The sequence below is a fragment of the Delphinus delphis genome, chromosome 6 (genome assembly GCF_949987515.2).
Source record: "Delphinus delphis chromosome 6, mDelDel1.2, whole genome shotgun sequence".
Lineage (NCBI taxonomy): Eukaryota > Metazoa > Chordata > Mammalia > Artiodactyla > Delphinidae > Delphinus > Delphinus delphis.
Genome location: NC_082688.1, coordinates 1006942 through 1016418, shown reverse-complemented (window position 1 = coordinate 1016418; position 9477 = coordinate 1006942). Strand labels below are relative to the sequence as shown.

Sequence of the window (9477 nt, the reverse complement as noted above, 5' to 3'; positions counted from 1 at the left end):
GTTTTACGGAAAGAACAGGAAGACAATTCAGACATTTTTCTAACCTGTGTGATCAAATTTGTCTCTGATTGTTAGCGTTGACCTCGGTTTGGGTAATACCTGCGCTTCGCACAGATGTGCTCACTCTTTGTAGCATTCTTATAGGTTTATGCTCCACAACACAGGAATTCTGATAAATGTGTACACTTTAATAATATAACATCCAGTTATCTTACCAGCAAAAGCAAGTATATTTAGGAATTACAGTTCAGAATATTAAAACTGTGGCAGACCATAGGCAAATCGGGAGAACAGGAAGAACTTGCTTTTATAGGGAGAAGGGGGAGTTGGGACGGGCTGTGATAACCAAAGAGTTTGGGGAGCTGGGGGTCCAATGGAGGCTTCTTGTTGGCTGGACTGCTGCAGTCTCTGATTGGCTGGGCTGTTGGGGGGTGGAGGGAAGTTTCCTTCCTCCTGCCTGACGGTAAGTAGAGGCACCTTCCTGCCCAAGATGTAGGCAGAGATCTCTTCCTGTTTGGGGTAATTGACATGCATGGCAGGCATGAGGGCACACCGTACAGGCCAGTCCCGAGTCGACTCCAACTCTGGCTGAGTTTTCTGTAATTAAATCCACACATTCTATCCAGGAGTCAGGACAGCCGAGTCCTCTGCTAACAATTTTGCATAGACTCCCTTTTGGTTCATACGACAAACCTTGTTTCTCCTTTGCTCCACGTACTTCCAGTTCCAGGCGCTGTGCGGGTAGTAGTTGGCAGATGTAGAAGATGTACCTGCCCCAGGACAGGCCAGCAAGACTGTGAACAGCATAAAAATATCCCATGTACCCCAACTAAGTGCATCCCAACTCAAGCTCCTCTTAGTGGGGTCCCAAAAATGCCTGTGGTCACTGCAGCGGGCCCAGGAAGAGTGTGAAGAGAGAGGAGGCTGCTTAGAAAGAGACGGCGGTCTTAACCTCTTTAAGTCAAGATATCCTACTCCTGGAACTGAAGCAACACCCGGCCATGTGAACCCTCGAGTGAGGCCCTCTCTTGAGGGCTGTGATCCCCAAAGGAGAAGTTGCATCAGCTCCGTGGTGTTGCATCTGCCCTGGTTGGCTCAGCCCAGAGAGGGGGCATCCTAGACCCTGGTGTCTTCTGTCCATGCAGGTGTCTGCCAGGATAGCCATCATCACATCTGGCCCTTGGTCAGGAGTCCAGGCCTGATACCACAGAGACCTCTGCAGCCCCCGTCCTTGTGGCATGAGCTACCACCAGGGCACAGGTGGTACAGGTGTCTGTGCCCCTCCCCCCGACCCATTCCCTGTCGGGTCACCCGTGCTCACCCCCTCCTGGCTCTGGGTGCTCCTGATTTACTCAGGGTCCACGGGAGAGTAGCTTTGGGGGCGAAGCTGCAGCAGGTGGCATGGAGAATCAGCTTCAAGAGGCCTGGTGAGCAGCTCACATCTCCCCTGAGGCGTCACACCACTGCTGTTTAATGAATCCCCTGCTTGCCTTCACTAAAGTAACCAGCGTCACACATCTCCATTCATGGAGAAGGGAAAAGAGAATTCTGTAGCCTTCTGGAAAACAAAGATAAAACATGGCTATTTTTCTATTTCCCAAATAAAGATATTAACTTGAATATTGTATCCCTGATGAAAATTAGATTTTTTTTTTTTGATGTGGACCATTTTTAAAGTCTTTATTGAATTTGTTACAATATTGCTTCTGTTTTACGTTTTGGTTTTTTGGACGCGAGGCATGTGGGATCTTAGCTCCCTGAGCAGGGCTCGAACCCGCAACCCCTGCATTGGAAGGCGAAGTCTTAACCACTGGACTGCCAGGGAAGTCCCTCCCTGGTGAAAATTAGCATTAAAAGTTATCAGCTGGGATTCCCTGGTGGCGCAGTGGTTGAGAGTCTGCCTGCCGATGGAGGGGACGCGGGTTCGTGCCCCGGTCCAGGAAGATCCCACATGCCGCGGAGCAGCTAAGCCCGTGAGCCATGGCCGCTGAGCCTGTGCGTCCGGAGCCTGTGCTCCGCAACGGGAGAGGCCACAACAGTGAGAGACCCACGTACCGCAAAAAAAAAAAAAAAAAAAAAAAAAGTTATCAACTAAATACTATCCAGTAAAATCTAGTAAACGTGAAGGTCTGTACCCTCACAAAGGAGGGGCTACTCACACATTCAAAGGCAGCTCATGATCACCATGGCCAACAGCCCTTGAGGTGGCCCCAAGGACCCCACTTCCTGGCAGCCCAGCTTTTGTGTCATCCCTTTCCCCTCTGTAAAAAAGCATTTTTTATTGTGATAAAATACACTTAACATAAAAATTACCATCTTAGCCATTTTTAAAGTGTAGGGTTCAGTGGCATTAAATACATTTATGATACTGTGAAACCATCACCCATAATCCATCTCCAGAACTCTTTATTTTGTAAAACTGAAACTCTGTTCCCATGAAACACTAATTCCCTATTCCTCCTCTCCCCCAGCCCTCGGCACCCACCACTCTACTTTCGGACTTTCGGACTTTAACTATTCTAGGAACCTCATATAAATGGAATCCTACAATATTTGTCCTTCTGTGACTAGCTTATTTCACTCAGCATGACGTCCTCAAGGTTCCTCCATGTTGTAGCCTGTGTCAGAACTTCTTTCTTTTTCAAGGCTGAATAATAGTCCATTGCACGTACATACCACATTTTGCTTATCCGTTCAGCCATTGATGAACACAGGTTGCTTCCGTATTTAGCTACTGTGAGTAGTGCTACTGTGAACGTGGATGTACACGTGTCTTTTCTAGACCCTGATTTCAGTTATTTGGATATGTACCCAGAAGTGGAACTGCTGATCATGTGGTGACTCTAGTTTTAATTTTTTGAGGAATTGCCGTGTTTATTTTTGAAGGATGTCTTTTATAAATATTGTCCCATTGTGTTCTGACCTCCATTGTTTCCAATGATAAATCATCTGTCGTTCATATCTATTTTGATCATTGTGCCCTGCATGTAATGTGACATGTTCTCTGGCTGTTTCAAGATTTTCTCTTTTTTTGGGGGGGAGAGGGGGTTCCTATTATGTGCCCAATTATACCATTCTTCATATTTATCCTCCTTTGGTTTGCTGAGCTTCTTGGATCTATATATTAATGTTTTTCATCAAATTGGGAAAAATTTGGGACTTCCCTGGTGGTCCAGTGGTTAAGACAATGCACTTCCAATGCAGGGGGTGCAGGTTCGATCCCTGCTCAGGGAACTAAGATCCCACATGACACAAGGTGTGGCAAAAAAAAAAAATTGGGAAAAATTTCACTAGTAGTCAAATATTTTATTTATTTATTTATGGCTGCATTGGGTCTTCGTTGCTGTGTGCACGGGCTTTCTCTAGTTGCGGTGAGCAGGGGCTACTCTTCGTTGTGGTGCGCAGGCTTCTCATTGCGGTGGCTTCTCTTGTTGCAGAGCAGGGGCTCTAGGTACGTGGGCTTCAGAACTTGTGGCATGCAGGCTTAGTAGTTGTGGCTCGCGGGCTCTACAGCGCAGGCTCAGTAGTTGTGGTGCACGGGCTTAGTTGCTCTGCAGTATGTGGGATCTTCCCAGACCAGGGCTCGAACCCGTGTCCCCTGCATTGACAGGAGGATTCTTAACCACTGCGCCACCAGGGAAGTCCCTAGACAGGCACTTTCTGAAAAGAAGGAGCCTTTGGGGATTAGGAGTAACCCACTGAGGTTTTCCTTTGGGGAAGAGCCCTCTGGCCAGTGTGGAGGATGGGGGTGTGAACATGGGGTGAAGGCAGTGCTCAGGGGAGTATGGGCAGTGAATTGGACTGACCAGGGCAAAAGGAGTGGTCAGGGGGCTGAGAGGGGCTGAACACCCTATGGAAGCTAACTATGTCAGGTTGGATCAACAGACCAACAAGCTACTTGTTACTCATTGTTAACTTAAAAGTTATTGGTTACATCCTTTGTTAGTATTCTGATGAATATGACTGTATAAGTATTGTTCACAGCAGATCTACATAATGCATTAGGATTCTACTTCCTTTCCCCCATCACTTTTTCCTTGTGTTGACAAGTGTCTCTAATTTTTTTGATTAGCTGCATGTTAATTCACTTCATTTTTATTTACCCCCATTAATTCAGCCCCAGACTGTCTGTCGGGGCTGCAGATCTCCTCTCCACCCATCAGGTGACTGGCCATCCCTGTGTTTCCCAAGCCTCATCCTCTGCAGCCTGTTCTCCCCAGCAAAGTTGGGTGGGCTTCGTCCAGACCCGAGCCTGGAACTGTCTTTTGAGGAGTTTCTTCTGTCTCCTGGAGCCAATGCCAGCATCTTCTTTCCTTTCACTCTTATCTTGGTGGACAGGCTCTAGTAACTTTCAGACCAAGACTACATGGGAGGAAAATTTTTTGAGACAGCATGTTTGAAAATGTCTTTATCCCATCATCAACTCTCAAGGTGATTGATTGATACTTTGAGCAACAAATTACAGGTTGGAATATGTTTTCTCTTAGAATTTCAAAGTCAGGCTCTATTGTCTTCTAGTTTCCATATTACTGTTGAGAAGTCCCGTGTCTTTCTTGTTGTCAGTCCTTTATTTATGACCTGCTTTGTGTGGGCTTCCTCCTCTCTCTCTTTGCCTCTGTCTCTGTCTCTCCCTCCTTCTCCTCTCCCTTCCCTCCCCCCTCCCCCCATCTGGAAGTTTTAGGACCTTCTACTTGCCCTCCTTTCTCTGCAACCTCAGGGTGATGGCCTTGGTGTGCTTCCCCACCATGTGCTCCACACTCTAGACCCCCTAAGTTTGGACAATAAGGCCCTTCAGTTTGAGAATGTTTTCTTGTGCTCTTTCCTCGATAACTAACTCCCTTCGTTGCTTGTTTCCACTTTCTGGAATTCCTATCACTAAGATCTTAGATTCCCTCCTGGGGCTGTGAATGTCCTTATCTTTTCTATTTTTAACTCCTTTTCTTTCTGCTCCACTTTTGGGAGATTTCCTCAACTTACCACCCTTTCACTGACTTTTTTCTTTAATTTGGTATCACATTTTTAGTTTCTAAGCGCTCCCTGCTCTAGTCTATCTGCTCCTTCTACGGCACGGAAATTTATAGCACCCTGTTTCACATATTCTTCTCTCTGTCCCTCTGAGGTTACCAAGTTTAGTTCTGGTCATGTTTTTTTTTTCAGGTACCTGCACCCTCCCTCCCCCTCCTTTCATCTGTTTTGATGTCTTTCGCGCAACTGTCCCAACCCTTGGCTGTCTGTCTCATCCAAGAGGGTGGCCCTTGGGAGCAGCTGAGAGCCTCACGTGCATGGCAGGACTTGCCAGGGTGGGCTCCTCTTTAGGGTGATCAGGGTGGGACAGAGCCATTTCGTCTGAGGGTCCCAAAGAGCAACACGTGGCCAACCCACTGTTTCCTCCTTAGCCTGACTGCCAGCCAGGTGGCCGCCAAGGGGAAGAACTGAGCCCGGCGTCCCTAGGCTAGAGAGCCCTTGGATTCATCACCTCCTGCCTTCCATAGCAGTGAGGAGAGGGAAGTTGCCTGGCTGTGTGGGTTGGAGACGGGATCTGGGGTCCAGCCGTCCCTACACAGTGTTCAGCCCCTCCCTGCAGCCCAGCCTGCTCAGGGGCCGGGGCCTCTGGGTTTGCCTGGAGCCAGCGCAGCTAGCCTCTGATGACCCCCCTCACTCTGGGACCCAAAGGGTAGATCGTATATGATGCAATTAGCTAAAGGTTCATGTAGTAATCCTAAATGATGCCAGTGATAAAATACAAATACTCCTCCTCAAAATGTCTCCTGGCGGCTGCTGGCACCGGCAAACCCCAGCGCGCTTTGTGTCCTACGTGGAAATCAGCTGCACCCTGTGTTTCGGGGGAATGTTCCTAACATTTGGGTGTCATGTGTACTTCCAGCCCTGGCAGAACTCTGTGCTCCTGCATTTAGACAGCAAAGCAGGTGACATTAGCACCGCTACTACGCCCGACTTACTTCAACCCTGTCGTTCTATACAGCCACTCAGAGTTTTCATTGGAATTTACAATTTTTCAACTGCGGAGAGGTCTGAAAGGCACCAGGGATCGGCTTTGACCAAAGACACTAACAGAATCACAATTTGCAGGAGGTACATACAGTTCTTCCTAACTTGGTGCGTCTGTGGTTTCAAGTGAGAGAAAATTACAGGTTTATTAAGGTCAATAAAAAGTATCCTTTGATCAACTACGAGTGAAAATAGATGGACAAATATGGCTGGATACTCTATTGAACATGACAAGAAGAAAAAAGACTGATGGTGACAAAAGCACTGTGAAATTTGCAGATATTAAGACTCAAAAACAGAAACTGGTCTATACTGTTATTCATTAATGTGAAAAATGGATATGTCGGTGTAAGTATTCCCCTTGTTTTTGAGAAAATACATAATGTAAAGAAAGTTTTGATCCATCACTTTCCCCTTTTTTGTACTGTTTATTGAATGTATTTACTTTTTATTCACATGATTGTGTACATGAAGTTCAGCAAGAAAATATTTTCACAGCTTGCTTTTCTTCTCAGCCATTGTCGTTGTCACCGAATACACTTGGTCCCATGGAGAAGGGGAGTTAAAAGATCCACTGGGCGTCCCCAGCGAGCACTGGAAAGGCCAGGTGTGCGGGAGGAGAGGATGGGCTGTGGTCCAGGAGGGTGAGTGGCTGGACTGGGCAGTGGAGGAGGCTGCCAGCTTCTCCTGCGCACTGGTGGCCACTTCCTTCAGCTGCAGAAAGCAGGACCACTTAGACTGAGCCGGGTGCAGGGCCTCTACAGATGGCCAGGGGAGGGGAGGGGGCCGGCTGGAGAGTGGGGGCTGCCAAGGATGGGCCTGGGGTTTGGGGAAGCAAGGAGGTACGGTTGACAGCTGGCAGAACCAGGGTCAGAGGTCCCAGCTGAGCTGAAGAATGCTGGGTCCTGGACAGGTGGGAGCCCCATGGAAGAGGGTGGCAGTGGTGGGGCGGGGAATGCCTGCTGCAGTGGGGTGCTGGGAGACCCCTGAGGGCCACCCCGAGCCTCTCCGACACAGAGCTGCGGACCTTGGCCAGGTGATCACTTGCTGGGTCCGAGTGTGAGCAGAGCCATCTTACGGTTTGCGGGTCCGAAGTGAGGCGGTGGAGCAAGGTCCCCACAGGGAGCAGGGGCGCGGTGCCTGGGCGGGAGGTCCGGCCGGAGTCAAGGGGCCAGAGCGGCAGTTCCGGATGTGGCCGGCCGAGGGCGCGCGCGGACCCGCCGCTGCTCCCCAATGAGGCCGAAAAGGCCGCTGCCCTTCAATGACCCAGCTGGCAGAGGACACGGGCACACAAACCGAGTCTAGTCCCACGGGGTGTGTGTGGGGGGGGACCCACTTAACACAGGGCCAGCAGGAGAGACCTTCTCTATCTGAGACCCTAGGACCTGCAGAGGGCCCAGGCTGAGCCCTCGCCCGGGGAGTGAGGGAGCTGGTCCCGGCAAGGCACTGGCCGGTGTAAAGGCCCTGGGGCCGGGTCGGCCTGGCGATCGGAGGCCAGGGTTGGCCAGGGAAGCCCGGGCACCTGTGATTCTGCATGTGAGGTTGTCCCCCAGGCCTTCCGTTCCGGGTGTGGGGTGGCGTCCGTTTTCTGAGATCGGCTGAAGGGAGGTGGGTGTTGAGTGCGGAATCTGGGCAGGGTGGGGGAATTTGGGGTGATCTTTGCCTTCTTCCTGGTACTTTTCTGTGTTTTCCAGAGCTTCCGAAATGACCTTCTGTTGTTTAAAACCAAATGCTTTTGAATCGGTGGTATCATCAGGTGGTTTAAAAACTGTGGGATGGTGTACAGTGACCACGGCCTGCTCCTTGGCCCCCATCACGTTGACTACTTTCTCCCGCACCCTTCCCAAGTCTACAGAGAGTACAAACAGACACGGAAACCATTCTTTTCCACCTTTGCTTACAGAGGACGCAGCGCTACGTGCACGCTGTCACCACCGTGCTCTCTGCACCTCATTAGGGCCTGGGTGTGGGCGGTCCTGGTCCCAGAGCACTGGCTGCTGCCATGAAGTCAGCTGCGGGGTCTCACCAGCCTCGTCTTTCTCCTTTTCTTGGGGAGGGACGGTGCTGGCTGTGCAGTTCCAGGAGGGGGAGTGGGGGAGCCCCTTGTGGCTGACTCCCGGGCAGGGGAATTCTGGGCAGAGCTGGAGGCCGGCCTTTCTGGAAATGCATCCATCAGGTGATTACACAGTGAGAGTGAAACCAGCTCCTTTCAGAAGCTGCAGCCCGCGGTTGACCTTCAAATGTCTGAAAAGCGAGAAAAGAAGCGGGGCGAGCTCTCAGGACGGGAAGTGGGCTGTACTGGGAGGCTGGCTCTGCTCAGTGCCGGCCTCTGCTCTGGGGACAGCACCGGCACAGGAGGGGCAGCCCATGTCCAGGGTCCTAAGTGGGGGCCCATGTCGGCCTTCCTGCCTCCTGGCCCTGAGTGCTGTCTCCCAGAGGCCTGGGTGAGTAAAGGATGGGAGGTGAGATGTCCAAGGGGACTGGCCATGCCAGTGGGGAGCGGAGGTACCGCCAGCATTCAGAAATGTCCTGGGCGCAGACCAGGACCCGAGGGAGGAAAGCCAAGGGGGCGGGGCAGGCGCCAGGGGCCTGGGAAAGGGGGCCTTGGGGCAGAGTGCGTGGCCACGGCAGCACCTCCCCCGGGGTCTGCAGGCCCAGTGGGCAGCTGCTGGGGCCTCTCCTGCCTGGCCGGCGAGCTGTGAAAAGCCAGCGTCCACCGCAGCATCGACCCGGATCTGTAGCCAGGCCCACGCCTCTCTCTGGGGGGCACTGAGGCACAGGACAGAGGCCCTAGACCCCAGCCCTCAGGGAGCAGGTGGATGACGCAGGCCCCCTCTAGGGTCTGCTCGGGGCTGTCCCAGCCACCTCCCCGCATGGCTGCCTCAGAGGCTGAGTTTTGCTTTCTTTTTGGCAGGAAGGAACCCGCGTGGGAATCCCCTGAGTTGCCCGACGACCAGAGTGAGTCATCCCTTTTCCAGCCCGCCTGGATCGAGGTGTCACCTTTCTGAGCTGGCAGGCGGGGGTGGGCTGGCCGCTTCTCAGTCAGCAGCCCCTCCCTGCCGAGGCTCCCTCTACCCCATCTCAACTCGGGGGCCTGTTGTCAGAATCTCTCTCTCTCTCTCTCTCTCTCTCTCTCTCTCTCTCTCTCTCTCACACACACACACACACACACACACACACACACACACACACACATACACACACACAATGTATTCAGGAAAATCCTCTGAAACTGGCAGTCTGAGAGATATGAAATCATTTTCATGCTGGAAGCATCGCCAGGTCCTTCGAGATGGGCTCAGCCCTGTCAGTGCCGAGGGCTGCAGGCAGCCTCCTTCCCAGGAAGCAAGACCTTCGTCCAGGAAATCTCTTCGGGATGCAGGGTGGGCTGAGGGGGCCCTGAGCCCAGCGCTCCTGTGCTGTCCCCGATGCTGGAAGGGTGAGTGAGGTCTGACCCTCCCCAGGGAG

The 9477-nt window shown here is 51.7% G+C and overlaps 1 non-coding gene across 1 annotated transcript; it reads left to right on the top strand.

The window, feature by feature from the left end:
* The first annotated feature begins 3161 nt into the window (after nucleotides 1-3161).
* On the top strand, nucleotides 3162-3234 carry TRNAG-UCC (transfer RNA glycine (anticodon UCC)). The gene has a single exon. It is a non-coding gene; the product is annotated as a tRNA-Gly (tRNA).
* Nucleotides 3235-9477: the final 6243 nt, after the last annotated feature.